The sequence below is a fragment of the Oryx dammah genome, unplaced genomic scaffold (assembly GCF_014754425.2).
Source record: "Oryx dammah isolate SB20612 unplaced genomic scaffold, SCBI_Odam_1.1 HiC_scaffold_1, whole genome shotgun sequence".
NCBI classification, from domain to species: domain Eukaryota; kingdom Metazoa; phylum Chordata; class Mammalia; order Artiodactyla; family Bovidae; genus Oryx; species Oryx dammah.
In genome coordinates, this window is record NW_024070185.1 from 48,088,869 (window position 1) to 48,112,890 (window position 24,022).

Sequence of the window (24,022 nt, forward strand, 5' to 3'; positions counted from 1 at the left end):
CAAAGACTTTCCTAGTAAAAATATAATCATAGTGGGATAATTGTTATAATATTGATGACAGTTTGTTAACTGTGATATGGAAATAAAAGATCCAACTAAATTTTGAGGTGTTATTAAAGAAAAAGAAATTGAGATATGGCACTTGAGCTGTCTTTCAGATCAAGGAGAAAGTTGCCAGGTAGACAATGAGGGTTCAAACGTAGGACTTAAGGAGTTGTTGTTGTTTAATTGCTAAGTTATGTCCGAGTCTTTTGTAACCCCATAGATTTTGGCCTGCCAGACTCCTTCTGTCTATGGGATTTCCCCGGCAAGAATAATGGAGGGGGTTGCCATTTCCTTCTCCAGGGGATCTTCCTGACCCAGGGATTGAATCTTCATCTCTTGCATTAGCAGGCAGATTCTTCACCACTGAGCCATCAAGGAAGCCTCTTACAAGGAAAGAACACAGCACAAACAGAGGCATACAGGTGTAACAGAATTTGGAGGTGGGTATAGTCAAAGCTACTCCAGTACTTTGTCCACCTCATGGGAAGAGTTGACTCATTGGAAAAGACTCTGATGCTGGGAGGGATTGGGGGCAGGAGGAGAAGGGGACGACAGAGGATGAGATGGCTAGATGGCATCACTGACTCGATGGACGTTCACTGTGTGAACTCCGGGAGTTGGTGATGGACAGGGAGGCCTGGCGTGCTGTGATTCATGGGGTCGCAAAGAGTCGGACATGACTGAGCAACTGAACTGAACTGAATGGTCAAAGCTTCCAATGCACGGTTACAGTGGTGGGTTGCAGTGGGGGAGGGGGAGGATTGGAAAGTGTATTGAGATTGGATTGAGAAATTCTTCTAGACCAGATGAAAAATTTGGCCTTATGTAGGCAACAGGGAGCCATAGAAAGTTTTAAATCATCGTTCAGTTCAGTTCAGTCGCTCAGTCGTGTCTGACTCTTATCGTTAGCTTTATATTTTATAATAGTAATTTGGTTTTTCATAAGAAACTTAGATTAAAAGTTGATAGAAGCAGTTTATGAAGGACCAATTCATCAAACTTGAGTGCCAGTAGTTCAAGAGACAGTAAAAGTCAGAATTAACACAGTAGCCATGGATTCAAAGGCAATTCAGAGTCTGAAAAAATTGGACTTAAGCTAGCAGTGGGAATGGGAGGAAGATAGAAAATGAAGGAAAAGGGATTAATGTCTTTGCTGATTGATAATGCTTTTCCCAAGATTGGTGATACTGAAGGGGGAGTAAATAAGGGGAAGAGAGAAAGGTACACCTAGAATTCTAATTTTAACTTGTTGAGTTTGAGATACTAGCGGAATATCCAAGAACCTAGGCCCTCTTTGATTGTCATTTGCTAGGTGATATCAAAGTCCTAATAGTAACACCAGTCATACTTATCAGTTGGAGGTAAAGAAGAAATTTTGAGTCTTGCATATCAATCCTTTACTCTGTCATTTTGTATTTTTACAAATGTTGGAGTTTCTTTGTTATTTGATGAGATCAGCTTATAACTTCCCCTGTATTTCTTAATTACAGTAACCTAGGGGAAGCATTGAATTGTGTTGATAAAATTGTTAGCTACAATCTGCCTCTAATGATAATAACTTAGGATCATGAAGCAGCAACATTTTAGCCCAAGTGAAAACAAACTTTATCCTGAACACATGTGTTCTTTTGCCTTTCTCATCTGATGTAGCTTGGGAATTTTCCTTTCCCATTTTGAATAGTGGATTCTGCCAACTGTTTTAAAAGCTTTTCTCCTTTTAGGGGAAGAGGGGAACAGTTTTCCTCTCTTTTGTCTGATGGCTGAGAGGTGAAGACTTAATCAGTGAGAAAAATATACACACTACAAACCTCAGAATGTTCCTCTTGCTTTTAACGTTTGATGTGCCTGACAGATTACCCTTTCAAAACAGGATAGGAAGATAGGTGGTGCTGGAAAAAAACTTTTCCATCCAAGGCAAAAACTCATGGACATTGAAAAGAACTGGCATTAGCCTAGACATTTAGGGGAGGGGAAATGTGTTCCTGGGGCACAGATTCTATACTGAAAGGCTTTATAGAAAGGGAACACTTAATTATAGAATGAGAAGGAAGGAGAAACAGGCTAGACACAAGAAGGGCCCATAAAGAGGGTCTGCTTTGAACAGCTGACTTTTCTGAAGTCCTTAGGCTTGGATGAATAAAGCTGGTTTAGCTTTAGATTATTCTCTCTACCCATATTGATTCTTCCACAGATGTATCTTTCAAATGGGTCATATCTACTTCCCTCTAATCTTACTATTTGAGTCTAGGACCACTCTCCTCTTTCCTGAGGTTACTGCCTCAGAATCCTACCTGAGCTCCTAGCATCAAATACTCAGTCATTTCCTCTCCTAATACATTCCACATAACCCAGAGGGATCTAAGATGCAAATCATATCTTGTTGCTTCCCCTCTCAAACCCTTTCATTGCCTCCACTCTGCCCTCCTGGTCCAGTTCAAGCTCTCTACTGTGGCAGCAGAAGTCCCTCTCTGATACCCTCAAGGCTCTTTGCTCTGCTATGAGACTCTCTTCCCCCTTCCCATGATGAGTCTCTATAAACTTTCCCCTGAGTATATGATAATCCTTCAAGTTTCAGAGAAGATGTCACCTTTCCTGGGAACATTTCCCTGCCTCCTCACTGCAAACATGCTCCTCTATAAGTTCCAATAGCACCTGGCTATAGCCTCGTAGGAGGATTTAGCACACCTTCTTGTGATAGTCTGTTTTCTTGTCTATATTCTCCACTAGTTTTTAAACTTCTCAAGTATACAATCTTCTTTGTTCATCATTGTAACTCCTTTCCCCAGAATAGCTTCAGATATTTGACACTCAAAAGAAGTTTGTCCTTCTTTACTTTCTGTGGAAGAAATACATGGCTATTTAGCATTACCCATAAAATAGCTCTCCAGCTAAATAAAGACGGTTAAGGTACCTATGTAGTCTTATTTTGCTTCAAACAATTAATTCTGCCTTTTGAATCTTTGTTCATTAATCAGACTTTATCCTGTAGCTCTAAAAATTGATTGTTATCTCCTGGGACAACCCAATTCTAGATTCTATTTTATTCCATAGATTGAATTTACTCCAAGGCCAAATTTCTATATCTGTAGCCTGTGAGAATTGAGTTTGTGCTTGAAACTCTGTAAGTAGTTGGATGTGGAGAGGGGAGAGGAAGGAGAGGGCCTGGGGCTCATATTGGTTATTATATCTTTGGGAATTTTTTTATAGATCCTGAGAAATGTTTAGGATCTCCCAGATAAAAATGGTTTAGATTTCATAGTCAGCTCCTTTTCTCAAATGTACTGCTTCCTCTTGCACTTTTTCTCAAACTACAAAGCTGAACTTCCTTCTTCAACATGTTCCCCTCTGACCAACACTCAGTCACACAGCTTCATCTGAGGAGAAAATATATTCCTTGGTACAAAAAAAGTAGGAACTCTTACTTTAACCGTATTTCTTATACTTCTATCTTTGTCTAAAACTTCCCCTTTCCAATAAAAATGGAAGCTAGATTAAAGCTGTATTCTAGTATGGATATCGGAGAAGGTGATGGCACCCCACTCCAGTACTTTTGCCTGGAAAATCCCATGGATGGAGGAGCCTGGTGGGCTGCAGTCCATGGGGTCGCGAAGAGTAGGGCACAACTGAGCGACTTCACTTTCACTTTTCACTTTCATGCATTGGAGAAGGAAATGGCAACCCACTCCAGTGTTCTTGCCTGGAGAATCCCAGGGACGCTGGAGCCTGGTCAGCTGTTGTCTATGGGGTCGCACAGAGTCGGGCACGACTGAAGCGACCTAGCAACAGCAGCAGTATGGATATGATCAGAACAAAATAAAGCAAGGTGACTGATTCAAGTATCAAAGCTTACTATACTGTACGATTCAATTATTATAGATAATTATTGCATAAGTACAATATTCTTAACCTGCATTCTTAAGTGTTTTAGGTCTTTAGAAATTTGTTCATTTTTCACCATTATTTAGTATCTGTTAGCTCAGTGGATTCTAAAATGGTTGGCTAGCCTTCTGTTTCAAGATGATTCCCTGAACATTTGTATTGACTATGCTGCCACGCACCTCCCTGAAATGAAAGTGCAGATGCACAAAATGAAATAAACTTATAAAACAAAGGAAAGAAAAGAGAGCTTATCTGCAAATAAGAGATTTAAAAATATTTTATGAAATGAAAGGTCAATTAAATAGTAGAATATAGAAGTATCAGGCATGTTTGGAAAATCAACAGCATTAATAAGACAATCCCCACAAAACCAAATCGACCCTTGTAGAATAATGGAAACTAAGAGCATAGTGCAGTGAAAACAAGTGTCAATAAACGTGTGTGTGTGTGTGGGTGTGTCTGTGTTTGAGTATATATGGATAACAACCAGGAGAATCTTCATAAGAGAAGTGCCGGGCTGAGCTTGTGGAAAAAGCAGATATACTGTTCTCCAGGTAGATGGGGCAGGGCATTTTGTACAGAGGAAGCAAGATAAACAAAACACAGAGGGAAGTAAAGGAGACTACAGGTAACTGCAGAGAAATTATAGGGCTGACATGCGTAGAAAGGTCAGCTTGCTGAGACAGACAGGGGTTAGTTCATGAGGAGCTCCAGACTTTTGAAGCCATCCTAAAGAGTTGGCATTTTATCTTGTCAGTAAGGAGAAGCAAACACTTTTGTGGAAGTGTTTAATTGAGGAAGGGATTTATATGATAAAATATTCTTCAGGTTGGTTGCCATGAGTTTTGTTTGTTAGATGGATTCCAAAGGTTAAGTCCCAAAGCAGGAAAAAGAAAATGAGAGAGCTTGAACTAAGGCGATAGCATCGAGATAGAATTGGACTTAGTGAGCCTAGTGGCAACATTTATCTAGACAGAGAATACAGGATGAGGAGCAGATTTCAGAGGAACATAATGAGTCCCTTTTTAGTTCTTTGTGAATGTTCAGAAATGGCAGCTGGTGTTGCATAATTGCAAAATTAGGGCTTAGCTAGTTACTGGCTTCTAAGAACATACATGCATTCCTTTTTTCCTCTGGCCTACTCTTTGAAAAATGACACCAAGGGGTGGGGCTCAAAGGGTGTTTTTTTGAGTAAGGACCTAAATGTAAGTTTCTTTACATCTTTCTTTACCTGCTCTGCCCCTTCTCGACATTTTGGATGGTTGTTTTGATTACAAAGTTAATTCATGATCATGGCAAAAGTTCAAGCAAAACAAAAATGTAGAAATTACAGAGTAAAACCCCTGAAGTAACTTCCCACAGACAGCTAACACTGACAGTTTAGTCTAGTCTTCTAGATTTTTTTAGTGTATATTTTTTTATTTGATCATGCATTATATTTTGTCAACTCTTGCTATCATACTGTTTTTTATTTTATTTCTTTCATCTTTAATTAGAAATATTTCAATTATACAGAAAAGTAAATAAAACAGAATAACATCTATATACTCTGAACTTAGATTTAAGAGAAATCAACACATTTCCAAATCTTTTTTGTAAGTAAAATTTCAATATAGCCAAACCACCCAACTGTAATCACTTCTTCCTTGCTCTTTCTCTCTCTCTCTCTCTCTCATTATTATTTACATTAAATGTTTAAACTTATGTTATCATACTGTATGTATCTTTTTACAATTAGCTTGCTTTATTTTTTAAAAAATTTTATTGGCGTATAGTTGATTTACAATGTTGTATTAGTTTCTGGTATATAGTGAAGTGAAGTTCCCAAGTTATCCTTATCCCCTGGTAACCATAGTTTGTTTTCTACATCTGTGACTCTACTCCTGTTTTATAAATAAGTTCATTTGTACCCCTTGTGTCAGTTTCCACATACAAGCAATATCCTATGATGTTTGTCTTTCTGTGTCTGACTTACTTCACTCAGTATGGTCCATCAGGTTGCTTCAATATCCTTTCTTTAAATGCAACATTATATTTTTTGAGATTTATCATGTAGATTCATTTTACTCTTTAAAATCTACTCTATAATACAGAATTTTACTTTTCTGATAATACAGTGAGAATAGCACTATATTATCAACAATACTGTAAAGTGTATCCTTGAACACCTCTGCTTGTATAAATATGAAACTTTCACAGAAGTGAGACTATGGGAGGTACCCATACTCAGAGAGTGACAGATGACTTTCCGAAGGGGCAATACCAGTTTATATTACCACTAGCCATTGGTGCTTTCCTGATTCCTTTCATTCCTTGCCAATGCTTGCTTTTTTTAGATTTAAAATTTTTGTCAATCATGTTGAGTACAAAATGGTATCTGTGATGGTAGTTAATTTTATGTGTCAACTTGTCTGGGCCATACCCAGATATTTGTTTAAACATTGTCTGTGTCTGTGAAGGTGTTTCTGGACGAGATTAACATTTGAGCTGGTAAAGTGAGTAAATTGCCTCCACCAGTGGGGGTAGGTCCCATCCAACTCACTGAAAGCCTGAATAGAACAAACAAGAATAAGGAAAAATTCTCTCTTCCTGCCAGTCTTTGAGTGGGGACTGGGATCTTCTCTTGCCTTCACAATAGGACCTGGACTAAAACTTTTACCATTAACTCTCTTGGTTCTCAGCCTTCTGACTTAGTCTGAAACCATTCATGGGTTTCTTCTGGGTCTCTGGCTTACTGGCTATAGAGCTTGGGACTTTTGGGCCTCCATGATTCATAAGCCAATTCTTTATAATGTATCTGTATCTGTGTCTATCTATCTACCATATCCTATCAGTTGTTTCTCTAGAGAACCCAGACTAATACAGTATCTCATCGTTGTTTAAATAGGCATTTCCCTTGATAACTAGTAAGGTTGAATATTTTTTTTCCCACATGTTTATGAGCCATTTGGGTTTTCTCTCTGATGAATTTTCTATTCATATATTTTGCCCACTTTATATGTGTCTAGTCACAGCCCATTCAGCTGTTCTCTCCCTCAGATACTTAACTTTAGGGACATCCTTTCCAACTTCACTCCCTGTGGTGGTGTGTTAGTTGCCAAGTTGTGTCTGACTCTGTCACCCCCTACACCCACAACTTTAAATTTCTTATCTGTTTAAATATAAGTTGAAGGAAAGGAAGGCTAATTCAGAATAAAGAAGGGTGATGTGGGCTGATGAACAGTGTGTCCTTCTGTAAATAAGGGGTTTAGAATAAGAGAAGGTAGAATGAATGTGCAGCCTCAAAATCTGCCACTGATGAATGGTCTCAGAGAACATGATGACATTGACATGTTGTGCTAGCATTTCCTGCCCACCACAGTGATTCAGCGTTGTGTGTGGATCTTGCAAGAGAACATACCTCCCTTTAAGCTGTTAAGGAAGCAGGTAATAGTTTCCTGAAGTGGCTGGTCTTGTTCTTCTTCATATGGTTTATAATGATCCTAAATCACTCTGAGGAAAAAAAAAAAAATCTCATTCACTTCATACTCTTTAATTAAGATGTCTGTTTTGGTAACATTTTAGTGGTATTTAGGTCAAATGTCTACTTTTCAGAATGTCTCCCTTTCTCTGTTTGTTTTTTTTTTTTTCAGTTTTCATTATTTCATTAGGCTATAACCATGCTCTGTGTTCTGCATGGGTGTTCTTGGAAACAAAGAATTTTTGAGATGGCAGGATTGGGACTAGTAAAAGAGAACAGAAAGATCCTTGAGCAGAGTCTCTCCGGAACAGATGGTTAAGGAACATAACGGAGTGTGCTCAGTGACCTTCGTTGAACGGGGTGTCCAGGCCACTGGATGCTCCAGTGTGGGTGGCCATCCTAACTGACCCCGTGGTTCTAGAATTGCTATAATGATATCAGGGATGCAAAACAAAGATCTAAGTATGCTGCAGAGACTACTCCCACTACAGAGGCCGTATACTTCTCCAGCTGAAAATTATCCTTTGCCATAGTCCTAGTCAAACCAGATTGAATTGATGATCCAATTTCAAAAAATGTTTCCTTTTATAAGAGGCATTTCATATCACTCTTCTCTCCAGTAATAAATATGGAGTCAGTTTTGAAACTTGACTGGAAACCTTACCTGTCTGCAGGGAGGTTGTGAAAGGTTACTGGTAACCAGAGGAAGCCCAGACTAATATAAGGTGCTGCGCTATTCAAGGTGCTCAATGGTGCAGTCATGGCCAGCTCTGCAACTGGACTGTAGCATGCCAGGCTACCCTGTCCATGGAATTTTCCAGGCAAGAATACTTGAGTGGGTTGCCATTTCCTTCTCCAGGTGATTCAAGGTGGATACTGGTTATTTCCTTGTCACTTTCTATACTTATCCTTGCTTTGGGGTTATGAGGGTTATGATGCATGCCAAAGGCAAAACTTAGTAAATCAACTCCTCTGAGAAGTATTCTCTTCTTATTTTTCCTACAGTCCCCATATACTCTCACATCTTCCTGTGTGTTAATCAGGGTTTTCCAGAGAAACAGAAATAATAGGCTGTGTAGAAATATATGTAAGAGGAGGTTTATTATAAAAATTGGCTCACACAATCAAGGAGGCCAAAAAGTCCCACAGTCGCCTGCAAAGTTGAGAGTCAGGAAAGCCAGTGGTGTAATTCATTCAGAATCTGAAAGCCTGAGAACCAGGGGAGCCAACCTGTGAGGGCAGGAGAAGATGGATGTCACAGTTTAAACAAAGAGATCCATTTCACCCTTTCTTTTTTTATTATTCTATTGAGGCTGTCAACAGGTTGGATGATGCCCACCTGTATTGGTAAAGGCAGTCTTCTTTACTTAGTCAACTGACTGAAATACTCATCTGGAAACACCCTTACAGAACACCAAGAAATAATATCTTACCAGCTATCTTGGCATCCTTGGCAGTCCATTCAAGTTGACATAGAAAATGAGCCATCACACTGTATCTGCCCCCATTGTTAGAATTACTTACGCAATATAACTGTTCACTTATCTGTCTCCATCACAGAGCTTGGATTCCAGACTCCTCAAAAGGTAGGGCTGGTGCTGTCTGTTTGATCTCCCAGACCATGCCCCCTAATAGTTGGGGGACAATTTTACTGGCTAGAATTGTGTGTGGGGAGAGGATTCAGCTGCCAACTGTCATGAAGCTTCTATACTTCTTTTAGCCAGGCTTTCCCTCCCAACCCCCACTCTGACCTCCCTTTTACCTCCCTTTCTGCTTAAAAGGAAATAAATAATACTACACTTGTACAGTGGGTTTACATGTATTGTGTCATTTGTATTATTATTCCACAATAGTAGATGAAGTTTAAAAACTAAATGCCATGTTCTTAAATTTGCAAATGTCTGGAACAAGAATTGGGAACAATGACAATTGTTGAGCTTGTTATTTTGAGCTTCCCAGAAGGTAATAACTATGGGGATTTTGTGGACATCTGAGAGAAGTGTATGCACAGATGGTTTGCCTTTTATTGGCCCATTTTGCCCAGAAGGCAACACTAACTGAAACAAAGGAGCCTTATACCAGAAGGGCACAGGGTCACAGCCTTCAGGGTGGCCCCGGCTCCTTGCTCTCGTCTCTCTCTCTCTTTTTTTCTCTCTCTGGTCTGCTCTATACTGCTCATCTTGTTACTTCATAATCTGGGACTTGGGAAACTTTCCTTCTCTGGACAGAGCTGTCAAGCATTAGTTTCTGGTTGGTATCTCTGAGTCAGGTAGAGAGCTCGAGTGATTAAAACTGGGCTCACACATATCCTCCCAACAGCCAGACAAGCATTTGGAAGTGCAAGAAGAACTTGTTAGGGGAAGACACCCAGGAGAGTGTTTTCTGTGGTAAAGTGAGTGAAAAGCCGGTTTCCTTTGTGTCTAAAGAGATGGCGCCACTGAGAAGGAGCCCTGTGGTAGAATCTCCATTAAGATGTCAAAGTAAACTATGTGAAATTGCTTCTAGAAAGCAGCTCAGATGAAAAAGTCCAGTATCATAGAACAAGAACTGTGGTCATGGGGAGCTCTGACAACTATAATATACACTTGAACTCTGAGGAGGCCCATGATATCTTGGATAATCTCATCGAAATGTGTCATGGTTTTTTCTTTCTCTCTTCCCTCTCCCTTTTCTCTTCCTGCTCCTCTTTTCCTTTCCCTTTCTTTTTCCTTTTTGACCTCTTTCTCTAGACCTTCTTCCTTCTGTTCTTTCCCTTCCCTCCTCTATCTCTGCTAACCATTCCATCCTCTTCTTCAACTGCTCAGTGCCGCTTTGCATCAGCAAACATCTACCAAACTAGTACTTGTGCCAATTACCATGCTGAGAGCCAGGGTATCAGGGTGAATCACTTCCGTTTCCTGCCCAGCACCACGGGATAATTTGATGAGTTTTGCTCAGCCCCTTCCTACATCCCCAACTTATATTTCCTGGAACATGTTCCACTCACCAGCCTTGGCATTCTTAATACATAATATGGGCAACTGGGATTTTTCTCAATCTTACCAAAATTATGCTCAGAAAAACTTGTTTTTTATTGATGTATAGCATATATTATAAGGGTAAATGTGCTTATTGTACAACTGTTTCTAGTCAAGTCCCTGGGGAACAGCCTCCAACTGTTCCTTTTCCAGTAACATCTCTGTCCATTTGTCTCCTCTTAGAAATTCTGGAGCTGCCATTATTCCTGCCCTCAGGTAGTTTGCCACCTCGGGAAGCAAAATTTAGATTGTTTTTAAAATGTTTTGATCAATCTGATAATTGATAAGACTAGCTGACACAAGTGATTTAGAAATGCTCAATTTAGCAGACTATTGTGCTTGGGCCCCAGGGAAGGGTGAAGCAGAGGAACAAGAAGCCAGTTCTGAGGGCACTCACTAGGATTGCATAACAGGGAGAAGCGTCAATTAACATAGGTTCTCGCCAGAACACCCATAATGCCTCCATTTCCAGCCAGAGCAGAAACAGTTCATTCCGTAAATAAAAAATAGCTTAGTTTCTGTTGCAGCCTGATTGAGATCAGCCAGCTTTTAGGCAAGGAGCATGACTCTTCCTTGCTAAAGCTTTTGGCAAACTCTTTTCAGCTTTATGCAAGAGATTAGATTAACTCTTGCAAAACTGGTTCACCAGGAACAATGACTAAGTGGATTTTTTTAGTATCTGGCATATTATGTCTGAGTGGCTATAAATATGTTTACAAGCTGGAGTTTTAAGGGAGGGGAGTATTAGCTTGCTGGAAAACAAGCCAACTGCATTATGGACCTATACCCAGCCAGCAGGCTGTTTTCATCTTCACTTCCTGTACTTTTATTTTCTTTTTCAAGGACTTTACGTCATTTTTTTCTTTAACACTAAGGATTTCTCTCTCCCCTGTTCTTATTGTGAATGTGCGTATCTGTTGTATGTGTGTATATCTCTCTACGAGGGGGTGGAGAATCCTGTGCAGGTGTGTTCATGTTATTAAATATATCTGCTTATTAATCTCTCCAGTGACGAAAGGCAATTGACAAAACAGGTGATGTTCTGACCCCTCCCTTTTTGCAGGTGGTGAATCTGAAAGCCAAGAGAAGTGTTCTTTCAAACAAGCAGTGTTTTGGAGTCTGAACAACTTTGCATTTAGACAGGGCAGCTTTCAGTTCCAGGTCTTGGCTGTGGGGCAAGCAGAGTCTGCCCTGTGGAAGACTTTGCCACAGGGCAGTGTTTCCTGCTTCTGTTCCCAGGAGTCACTGACAGGAGGGATGCTACCAACAAGTTGATTGAAATAAGGATTTCCAATGAGGGAACTTTTCTTGAAGTATAAAATATACTAATGTGCTCTGGGCATAGTCAAGAATGAGTTAATAGTACATGTCATTTTTCATATTTATCATTGAAACCATATCACCTGCAGTCTTTCTCTAAGCCCAGCCTTCTGAGAAACACTTTAGCAGTGCCCCAGGGCATACGAAAGAAATGGAATGAGCAAGGCATCACAGAATAGAAAATTAACCCATCATAGTTCCTGTTGGTGGATAGCTTTCCACTTTTCACCACTGGAATTGATCTGAGGAGAGTAGCCCGAACTGGGGACTCCTGTTTGAGGGTGCAGGGCTTCTGGAATTTTCCCTTTCCTTTATACTTTGCTCTACCAATTCACTTTGAAAAATCAACATATTCCATCTGACTACAGAACCAAATCTTTCTCCAAAGTGAGGGGTTTTAACTACACACATATTTAGGCGTTATTTATCATCTGTTACTTTGTCTTTTTTTAAGTTCAAGTCAAATTCTGGTAACCTAGGCACATACTTAAACTGATCCTCTTACCATTCCTTTCTTCTCTGCAAGCTGCTTTCTTCTAACTCATTGCTGCTGCTAAGTCGCTTCAATCATGTCCAACTCCATGCGACCCCATAGACGGCAGCCCACCAGGTTCCCCTGTCCCTGGGATTCATTACGCCCTTAAACTGACAACCTTGTCTTCCCAGTTCCCTGTGTCATCTGCTTGGTCTCTGCTGTCCAGTTCTCTGCCTTGGAGATCTCAGATTCACATTGCTATGTGTGTGTGGGCTCCACTCTGACTGGCCTCAGAATCCCCCAGCATCCATGCCAGTTCTCCTGATATCCACCCGGTCTTTTGACTCAAGGAGGAAGCCCAGAATCTCCACATCTAAATGACACCCCAGTGGGTTCTGATTCTCACCTCGGATTGAGAAACACTGCTCTAGGTTTGGGTACATAGTCCCCTATCTTTTTCCTGGAGCTACTCCTGGATCATGATTCCATTTCCCCTTCCTCTGTCCTCAGAAGGAATAACAATGGAAATATTTGTAAAGTTTCTACTAGGTCTGAGGTGCTTGAAATATGTTGCTTCATTTAATTCTTACAATACTCTTACAGAGTATGTATCATCATCTTTAAGGATGAGGAAACTAAGATTCAGAAGGTCTGGGTAATTTTCCCAAAGTGCACAATTAGGAAATAACAGAGCGGTAGTTCAGACCATCATGTGTCAGCATCTACAGCCTTACTACTTAAAATGTGTCATTCCTGAGAATCAGTGTACTTTGGGATCTTGCTGGCAATTCAAATACCTGGGTGTCATCTCAGGCCTACTAAAACAGTTTCTTTGGGTGTGGGGTCTAGAAATCTGTATTTTATCAAGCCCCTCAAGTGGTTTTGATGTACCCTAAGAGGCACCAACCAAGAATACCATTTATTTCCGCACTATATTGTCTGGTGTATTTTCCCTCATTCCTTGCCTCGAAAGAATTGCCTTATTTCTTTCCCGGTAACACCACTATCTGCTCACTGTGCGGTCTCACTCATTTCTTTCTCAGTCAACAGTTTTATTACATACACCTTTCTCATCTCCTTTGTATGCATAGTATCTGACTGAATGAGCACAGGGCTCCAGCCCGGCTTCAGGTTTTGCCCTGTTTTGACTCAGTCAAGGCCTTGAAGACACTGACTTCCAACTCTCTTTTCTAAACTTGAAGGTGCTCATGTACATATGGGCACAGGCTACACATGAAGACTTAAGTTTGATCATACCAATTAGTTGCCTCATTAATGCCTGTACACTACAACTGGAAATAGCTACTCGTGGTAGTCTACTTCAAGTTCCGGTTTCCAGAGAGAGAAATGCAAACATCCAGTGGCCTTGGAAGGAAAGTTTCATTTAATATTGAACTGTGTCTCTTCCAAGTGAAGCAAGGGTGGGAAGATTTTTGAATATGGATCTGCCAATACCATGGCACCTCCTCAGAACTAAAATCTCATTCAGAGGTGGATTATATCTAAATCAAACCAGAAATGCTCCCATGATGCTCATCCCTTAGTTAGAAGTTTCTGGGTGGCAAACACCTCTTGGTATCTCTGCCTCTGTCTATGCGTGCAGAAAGTTCAGGCTGTTCGGCAAAAGTCTCATTGCTCTAGAAAACATTTTAATCCTAACTTCAAAAGAATTTTTATGCTATTTGGACTATTTTTGAAAAATGAATTTATTCCAATATCTTTAGCCTCACAAATAGTCAATAATGATTGGTGAAAGATTAGCATTTTGGAGTTCAAATTATATAAAGTTTCTTCGGATGGTTGATGCATCAATGTTATTTACTTATTTATATTGAAGTATAGCTGATTATAAATGAATTCATATTAGCTTCATGTGTATAATAGTGATTCAATATTTTTATAGATTAGACTCCATTTAAAGCTATTACAAAACAATGTCTTTATTTTCTTGTGCTATACAATATATCCTTGCTGCTTACCTATTTTATACATAGTGATTTGTATCTTTTAATCTCATACTCCTATACATCCCCTCTTCCCACTGCTAACTGCTAATTTGCTCTTTGTATCTGTAATGCATCATTGTTAGGTAGAATAAGACAAAATCGAAAGTTGACAAGGAAAACTTAGTTTAGGGGTCTTTAGTTATTTTTCTTCGGTTACATTTAGCTTCCCAGATTGCTTCTTCAATGCCACCTTTCACAAGAATATTCCATGAATAAATATTAGGTTATGTCCCTGGCCATCTGTAATGGTCATGTTATTCTGTTCAATGGCTTGATTATGGAATTGTCTCCTAACTGGAATTGCAGTTGATACTTCAAGATGCATTGGATACATTTATATCTTTCTTCTTTATTTCTAAATGTTTCTCACTGGGTTAGAGCTTCTAGCCATGAGTACTCTTGAGTCAGCTTAATTATTGAAAGAATAATATTATAGTTTTGCCATATAGTGACCTGTGCAAGAAGCACATTAATGCAGCTTGGTTTCAAATTCTGTTCACATTTAAATGTATTTTTTGATATATTTTGTTTAGCAGTTTATTTGCCTTCTCATTGCCACTGTTTTTCCTGAGCATAGAACTCTATACCTAAACTCAATAATAAGAAGTTACACAAAAGTCTGGTTATTTTTATTAATAAACTGTTTTGGGGGTAAGCATTCCACATCTCACATTCTTATGTTCCATAGAACTGTAAATAAGTCTGTATTTTTTTCCCTTGGGTTAAGAGACAATTTTGGAGATAACTGGCAGAAAACAAAATTAGTCAAACAGGGCTATCAATTTTCATGTTGAATAATTTTCGAGAGAATGATGGCATCTTATACTTAACAGTAAACATGTAAGGATTTGTAAAAGTTGGCAAACTGCAAGAAAAACACATTTAGAAAATTGTGCTATGAGTTAATATTCTGACTATACAGCTTATTTTTTTTCTTTTCTAAATGTTTAAAATGAAATTTAAAGCACAATTGATCTTGGCTTGTGTAGGCAGTCTGTATATTAACTGGGGATTTAGTTAATATCCAAAAGCTGATCTACTTCTGACAGTGAGACCCAAATAGCCCCCTTGGAAGTTTCCACAGAAGTTGACTAATCTTTTAAGTCTCTCTCCCTTCTTGTTGGCCTCTGCCTTCTTTAGCTGTGTGCTAATTTGCTACATTGAATCCTGACTGTATAGAATTGCTACCTTGATGTATGCGGGAAAAGAAAACTTAATCAAACCCCTGATTTTGAAAATTTTGAATTTTTCTTATTAGATTTTTTGAAGGGAAATCATTTACATTTATTTCTGTTTTAACTGTAAAAGACTCCGATGCTGGGAAGGATTGACGGCGGGAGGAAAACAGAGCAGCAGAGGATGAAATGGTTAGAAAGCATCGCCAATTTAATGGACACAAGTCTGAGCAAACTCTGGGAGATAGTGAAGGGAGACCTGGCAAGCTGCAGTCAATGGGGTCACAGAGTTGGACACGACTTAGCAACTGAACAACAACAAAATGGCGTACTGATTAAACGTAGATTTGTTCAGTATGCTTTTTCAATGTTTTACTTCTTAAACCTCAGACTAAACCTCAGAAATATTGAGTCAATGATCTCGAATTCCCTGTTCACAAGTTCCACAAAGCAGAAGCCTAAATGTCTCCTTTGTTATGACAAACAAAACCAATAACAACACCAAAATTTTTAAACTTCTAGGATTTTGTGTTAGGTGTTACATGAGTTTTACTTATTAGATATGTTCTAATAATCTTTGTTATTAAAAAGCAGATAAATTAACTTCACTACTTTAACCTCTTTGGCTCTGCCTCTTGCCATATGACTTTTCATTAGCAGTCTAAGAACAAATCATGCATCAGAATTTCAAATAAGAGTCCTTTTTTGCCTATTTAATATCCCCTATTAGGGATATTATACGAGACCTTTTGTTTCAGAACTAAGTGCTAGGAAAACTTTGCTTTCCTCAAGTAACGGCATTTTTTTTTTCCTTCTGGATAATGAGATCCATGTAAGTGAACATATTTTCCTTTGTGCTTTGGCTGCCAGGAAGCTCAGAACCAAACTTGTAGCCCAACTTCTATGGCTGTGTAAGGTTCCATGGCCCACCTAGCTGGGCTCTTGATATTGATCTTCAGTCTTGACTTTTGTTGACAAAATATGGCATTATAAAATATTGTAAAAGTTCTACAGGCTATCTGAAATTATGATAGATTAAAGTAGGCTATCAATAAACCCATCAATTAGTAATTTTAAGAATAATGCAGTTATTGCAGGGAGAGAGATTTGTGAATGATCTTTAGGTTCATAGTCCAGAAAGAATCCCATATCATTTCAGTACACATTTCATGTGCGTTTACAAATGTGTTCCTGGCAGGGTAGTTTCTAAGCGTTAGCAGAGTTATGTTTCTCAAGGATTTTTAGAGACTCTAGAAGGAGAGACAAATACAAATTAAGTAAGGCTAAATGACATAGGTATTGAATAGCAATAAAGTTTTGATATGAGAGTACAGGGAAAGGGACAGTTTATTCTCCAACAGCTTAAAAGATAGACATTTTTCAAAGGCAAAAAACAGGTCATTTCAATTCAAGGAGGTTGCATGAATAAAGCATAATGTCACTAAATTGCAATGAGTAATGACAAAATGATGTTGCTACAGAATATTATTAATAGCAACAGATTATCATTAATACTGCTTCTTGAGGAAGATAGGTTTATATAGAGGTGGGTAGAATTTTTTAAAGGGGAGTTCTGGGAATTTCACTACACTAGTCTTTATCATATGCAGTTCAGTTGAAAAACTGTATTTCTCCTAACAGACTCACAGACTTAAGAGAACACACATGGTTACCAGGGAAAGGGTGAGGGGGGAAGGGATAGTTAGGGAGTTGGGATGGACACATATACACTGCTATTTTAAAATGGATAACCAACAAGGACCTACTATATAGCACAGGGAACTCTGCTCAATATTATGTAACAACCTAAATGGGGAAAGAATTTGAAAAAGAATAGATACACACACACAAACATACACATATATATATAATATATATATATCTGAGTCACTTTCTTCTATACCTGAAGCTAACGTTATAAATAAACTATACTCCAATATAGAATAAAAAGTAAAAAAAAAAAAAGAGTAATAGACATTGTAGTTCTCTTTTTTTCTGGATAGAAGAGTATCTCTAATGCCTATTAATCATAATTGGGGCTATTTATGAGTTGACAGTAACAATAAAGAGAGGAAGCAAATGAGGAAAAGAGAAGATAGTACAAGAAGAAAAGGGAAGGGAAAAATGATGACAGGGATTCACTGTACTTTCCTGAAGTGGAGACAGCACGTGAGAATAAAGGGTATGTGAAAGTTTTCGAGATAAAGAGTTTCTCAGGATTAGAACTGACCAAAAGAGAGAATGCTAAAGACACTATGGAATATGGAAATTTCTTGGGAAGGATGGCAGTGAAAAATTATTGGATCAGAATGTTCTTCTGTTAGGGTCGAACATGGTGGCAATTTGACAAAGAACAGAGTTTGATACAATTAATCCATCAAGCTTAGGATGTGTGTTGTGTAGGGATGAGACAGTGGGTTGGGGCACAGGTAGGCAGATAGAAGCAATCATGTATCCTTTCCCATATATTAATGCTGGATTCCACTGACCATGTCACTTCCTGAACTGGTTGGTAACTAACTTATAACAAGAAGAGCTGCTTGAGCAGAACCAGAGGGAAATTTCATAAGCAGCAATTGCAGTGATTCCTACTGGCTGGGTGTTTTCAGAAACAATTTACACCAGGGCTGATCTTGACATGCACTAATGTATACAGTTTAGCTGGTGTTTTCCATGGAAACTGTAATAAACCATTCTAACTGGTGCTCAATTTACATAGACTAGAGAGTTCCACAGGCCCACACATTAATGCTTGGGGATTTGGGGGTCTTTTAATGGAAATGCCAGCTTGATTCAGATAAATATCCAATTTTAGGGAATCCAGTTAAAGTTTGCTTGATACAAACCAGACCATCTTATTTTATTTTAATTTACTTTTTATCTACCAAGTTATTTATTTGGTCAATGATTATAATATTAAAAGTTTGGAGACAAATGTCCATCAACAAGGAACTGATTATCTGAAGTGTCTACCAATGAAATTAAATGTGTGTCTTTAAAACAATGAGGCCTGTAACAATAGCACACCATCTAAGATGTGTATTTAAATTAAAAAGGAATATGCAGAACAATGAGTAAAGTATGCTAACATATGTGTTTAAAAAGAGATGGCATCCCATATATACATATCACCTGTATATGCCTGATGTTCCTCTGGAAGACCACTAATTAGACAAACTAAAGACAGTGGCTGGCCTGGAAGGGAATATTAGGGGCTGAGAGTAGGAAAGAGACTTAACTTTTTTCACTGTTTCTTTTCAAACTAGTCAGTCTTAACTTGAATTTCTTTTACTTACTCTTGTCTAAGGGGCTTAAATGAGCTTTCCATCTCTGTCCAAGATTCAGGACAAAGAGAATCACTGTCAATATCAGGCAGTAGAACTTTGATTTTCTATCCCATTCTATGTATATTTGGATGTGTCCCCCACAACCTGGATCTGAGCATCCCTGGCCTTAGTGTGATTTTTGTAAAATGTTCTTCTTCAGCCAGATGGATGAGAAGGATTTCCTCTTTCTGTGTGGAGATAGCATAGTGAGCAGAGTTGGATGGATCTCATCCATGGCTAATCTCTGAGGTTAGGTACTGTTGTGACGTCTGCACCCTTTGTGGTGGCCCTGATCTGCGTCACCTTCCTGGGAGAGACTGAGATCCAGGTTCCTCACCTCGTGTATCACTAACAGAAAACCCAAGCTCTGGGTAGATCATTGCACCTGCCCTAGTTTTCCACCTGCTTGCACAGTCTTCCAGGTGACAGGGTCCAAGGAAGTAATTGTAAGTTGATGTGATGAATGATATGAGTGCTATAGACGGGAATCTGTGAAGGGCTTACAAAGAGTGAAGAGGAAGCCACTCTGATGGTGGCAGTTGCATCAGGTGGAGCTGTCAGAGTTTCTCAACCGGGGCCCTCGAAGGGACCTCTAGTGAACTTTGGAGACGTTTCTGGTTGTCTCAACTCGGGGTGGTGGAGCTACTGGCATCACCAGTGTTTGAAGGCCAGGGATGTTGCTGAACATCCTTCCATGCACAGAATAGTGTGCCCCAAGAGAGAACTATCTAGCCTAAGATATTAATAGTGCTGACATTGAGAAACCTGGTCATATGCTGTGGTAGCAAACAATTTTAAAAAATCTCAGTGGCTTAACTTAACAAACAATGATGTCTCCTTTGTGCTGGGTTGGCAGTGGAGCCCTGCTCATTGTCATCATCAGCTTTCAGCCTGGTTGGTAATGGAGCCCTGCTCTTTGTAGTTCCACTGAGGAGTCTGGCTAATGGTGTCTGTGTGGACTTCCACCATCACTGTGACAGGAGAAGGGAATTGGGCGGATGGCACAGGAGATTTTAAACTTTTGCCCAGAATTGGCACAGATCATTTCCGTTGACTGTAATCTATCATATGACCAAACCTAAATTCACAGCAGCTGGGAAGTGCATTTTTGTCTTGTACGCAGAAGGAGAGAGTGGGACTTGCTTTGGACTGCCCACGTGACTGCTGTACTGACGGTAGTGCTGGCTGCGATAACGGTGCAGGGATTTAAGGAAGTCTTCTGCTGCATATCAAACCACCCCGAACTTAGGGGCTGAAGATAACAGCAGTCATTTAATTAGCTCATGAAGCTGAAATTTGGCTGGGCCTAGGAGGGAACAGCTCATCTCTACACCATGTGGCGTCAGTTAGGACAGCTCGAAAACTGGGAGCCGGAATCATCTGAAAGCTTGATCGCTCATATGTCTGGCAGTTGATACCAGCTCTAGACTGAGACCTCAGCTGTGACTGTCAGCTGGACCACCTACAGTTGGCCTCTACATGTGGCTGTTTGGCTTCCTCACAACATGGTGGCTGGGTTCCAAGGCAGAAAGTAAATGCTGCCAGTTTCTTAAAGCCTGTGTCTGGAAACTGGCACAGCATCACTTCTACCGTATTCTCCTTATTGAGAAGTCACAGAGCCCAAACTTAAGGGAGAGAACATATATCCCATGTTTCAATAGGAGGAAGGCCGAAGAATCTGGGGGCTATGTTTTAAAAACTTTCTCAGGTAAGTGACACAGTAGAAGAAATGGCAAGATTTCTTTAGGTGGAGTCTGGAGAATGAGCATACTGGACAAAAGCACATCAAATCTGAATTAATTCTCAGTGTTCTAGACAGTCTTGCCTCGTAGCTACTTGCTCCTAGTGCTGACATAAGCCTTATAAAAATGTTTCAATCCAATGATAAAATATACATCAAATGTACTGTTTTAATAATGTGAAGTGCAATCCGGGTTTGTTGCTGTTGTTCAGTCACCCAGTCATGGCCCACTCTTTGTGGCCCCATGGACTAGAGCATGCCAGACCTCCCTGCCCTTCAGCATCTCCTGGAGTTTGCCCAAATTCACATTCATTGCATCAGTGATGCTATCCAGCCATCTCATCCTCTGACGCCCTCTTCTTCTGCCCTCAATCTTTCCCTGCATACCTTACTAGCATGGGAGATGAGTATAATTGTCCAATGGCTACAGCTTCAGACCTGGGGGACTCATCTTTTGGTGTCATATTTTTTTGGCCTTTTATACAGTTCATTAGGTTCTCACGGCAAGTATACTGGGGTGGTTTGCCATTCCCTCCTCCAGTGGATCACGGTTTGTTAGAACTGTCAGCTATGACCCATGCATCTTGGGTGGCCCTGCATGGCATGGCTCATAGCTTCATTGAGTTATGCAAGTCCCTTTGCCGTGACAAGGTAGTAATCCATGAAGGGGCAATCTGGGTTGATTTTGATTTAATTGTCTAAAATTATACATGCTTTATTCTAATGCAAACAAATGAACTTTAAAAATCAAATTTTTCTGTTACATGTTTGTTTTCTTTAGTAATAATAATAGTTTAGTTCATAATAATAGTTTAGTTTATCTCAATTTTGGGATTTAGCAGATTAGTGGTGCTCACTCTGCTTTGGATTCATTTTGCTTTCAACTTCATGGTTCAATTTTAACTTTAAAGCAGGCTAGACTTGACCTGAAGCACTTTCTTTAGGAATCAGATGCAACAGGATTTGAGGAATAGCATAAACAGGCCATTGTTTTCCTAATTTTGAGAAGGGGATTATAACTGCTACCTATGTGTTTTCCTATCTTTCCAGAGTAAATCCTAGTAGCATTGGCTGTGGGTCATGGAACTACAGAATTATACAGCAGAGAGCATCTTTCAAGGTCATCAAAGTTGAGCTTCTTCATTTTGCATACGAGAAAAGTGAAAATCAATGAAACAAAGTGACCTCCTGGAGTTACAACAACTCACAGTTACACAGAAAGACCAAGTGCAGTTGGTACATGTGGAGGGGCCCACTGATGAATTACAGGGAGTTGAATGTTTCTCTCTGTGTTCCACTGGGGGAGAAACAGCTTCTAAGCTTCTGCTGCACTGGCTCCTCTTGTGACCCTATCCCGGCCCTTGGCTGCATCTACTCCACATCCCCAAGCCTGGACCATTCCATCTGCCTTCTGTTTATGCACGGACAGCTGCCTTCCCCCTCATCCTTTGTTCTTGTCCTTTCAAATACAAGGGGGAGTTGCTCTAATGATAGCATTTGAATCCAGTTCATGAAAAATTCTATAACAAGTGTACTTGACCATTTGATCTCTGGCTTCTCCTGCATATTTGCCCTTTATACCCCGAGTGCTATAAACTTCATTTCCTTGGAGCAGATTGCAATTTCAGTGGAAAGGAAATAACTGTGTAGCCTTCAAGCTGAGCTCAGTTCAAATAAGAATCAAGCAAAGCTCAACCCTGGGCATTATGGATACTCAGGCACTGAATCAGGCTGTTGAAATCTCTCTGAAAATCACTCTGAAAACACAGCTTTATGTTTATGGTGTTGGAAAACTCCTGACATCGGTTCGAATTCCAGCCACACCATTTCCTGTGTGATCTGGACAAGATGCTTAAGCTCTGTAGACTCAGTTACTCCTTATGTAGTTGGGAACACTAATTAATGTGTCCAAAATGTTGTTTAGCCATTCAACAAATATTTGTCAATACATCCTGTGTGTTGAACTCTTACAGTTTATGATCCAGTGAGGCTGCAGAGTCGCAATGAGTTCAGCAGCAGTACTGGTTCTCAGTCTTGGTCTTCAACATGGAGCTCGTACACAATACCAAAACCTGGGCCCCATCGGCAGTGATTTGGATTTAGTTGTTTAGAGTCGATTCTTGTAGATTATAATGGATGCCAGGGCTGAGAATTACTTAGAGGAAGGCTTTAATGGATGTGAAGAACAATCGCAAAGCTACTACTGTAGCCTCTGAGAAGAAATGATGGAATAGGTTTTTGACAGTAGCAGGGGGTTTCCTGATAGCTCAGTTGGTAAAGAATCCACATGCAATGCGGGAGACCTGGGTTCCATCCTTGGGTTGGGGATATGCCCTAGAGAAGGGAAAGGCTACCCATGCCAGTATTCTGGCCTGGACAATTCCAGGGACTGTATAACCACAGGGTTGCAAAGAGTCAGACACGAGTGAATAGCTTTCACTTTCAGGGACCCTGTACCTGTAGCTATAGGGCAGTGATTCTCAGACTGTACAGGACTTCCAATCACTGGAGGGCTTGTTAAAATGCAGATATCTGGGCCCTCTTGATTCAGTAGTCCTGGGTTGGGACCTGAGGATTTGTATTTCCGACCAGTTCCCTGGAGATATTAACATTGCTGGTTTGGAGACCACATTGGAAAATCACTGATCTAGAGAAAAGCCGTCAGATGCACAGAATTTGGTGATAGACGGTTTGTGTACCTAAGGGTGAGGGAGACTGCAGGGATTCTCTTTGGTTTTCTGAATTTTGCCACTGGAAGTATGGGTTGTGCCATTTATTGATATTCAGGGAACAGCTCATCAGACCAGAAAAGATCATGAGTTCAGTTCAGTATTTGAGGATGTCTTTGAAACAACTAAGTGGATATATCAAGTAGGGACATATATAGAACTTGGAAGAGAGAGTGATTAGAGATTTAATTTGATAATCATTATATAAATAGTCCCTGAAACAAAGGACTTATCAATGGGACCACTCCATTTTCCAACTTTCTTTTGCTCTTATCCTTAATTTTTCAAAGCTCTGGCTTCTCTTTTGCTTAGCCTGTCCAAAGTGCCATAATCCTTCTAGCCTCGGTCCCTTCTTAAAGGTGCTTCCTTCTGTTTGGATGAATGCTTCCTCTCCCCCTTTAAATTTAGCTCTTTATGCATTCCATCCCTCAGGCTTGGTCATTAGCAGCCAGGAATCTCTGTTTCTTGATCTGTAGCACAAATCAAAGTTGGTGATTATGTGTTTGTGTGATTGTTTTCTGAACATTCATCTCTCTTGCTAACGTCTAAGAGAACACACCGAAGGCTTAGCTCAATATTTAATTTCACTTAAGGAAACCCTCTGAGACAGTTGTTAAGTGTCCAGCAGGTTAGTTATAGAGATGGTAGTTGTTAAAACTGGTAATTTCTCAGGAACGAGGAGAAGCAGCTGTTGGTGTTTTTTCATTAACAAGATTAAATTTTATAGGACTCCGTGTGTGCGAGAATTAGCAACAGCGCCATCTGGTGGAAATAAGTGATGCAACAACTATGACCTGGCAGTCTAGGCCCCAGGTTGTTAAAACAAACACTTCAAAATTTTGAATAAAA

At 39.8% G+C, this 24,022-nt stretch overlaps 1 long non-coding RNA gene across 1 annotated transcript; it reads left to right on the forward strand.

The window, feature by feature from the left end:
• Window positions 1–364: 364 nt before the first annotated feature.
• LOC120873058 lies at window positions 365–21,937 on the forward strand. The gene is made up of 2 exons (XR_005723382.1): window positions 365–485; window positions 21,495–21,937. It is a non-coding gene; the product is annotated as an uncharacterized LOC120873058 (long non-coding RNA).
• The last annotated feature ends 2,085 nt before the right edge of the window (window positions 21,938–24,022 follow it).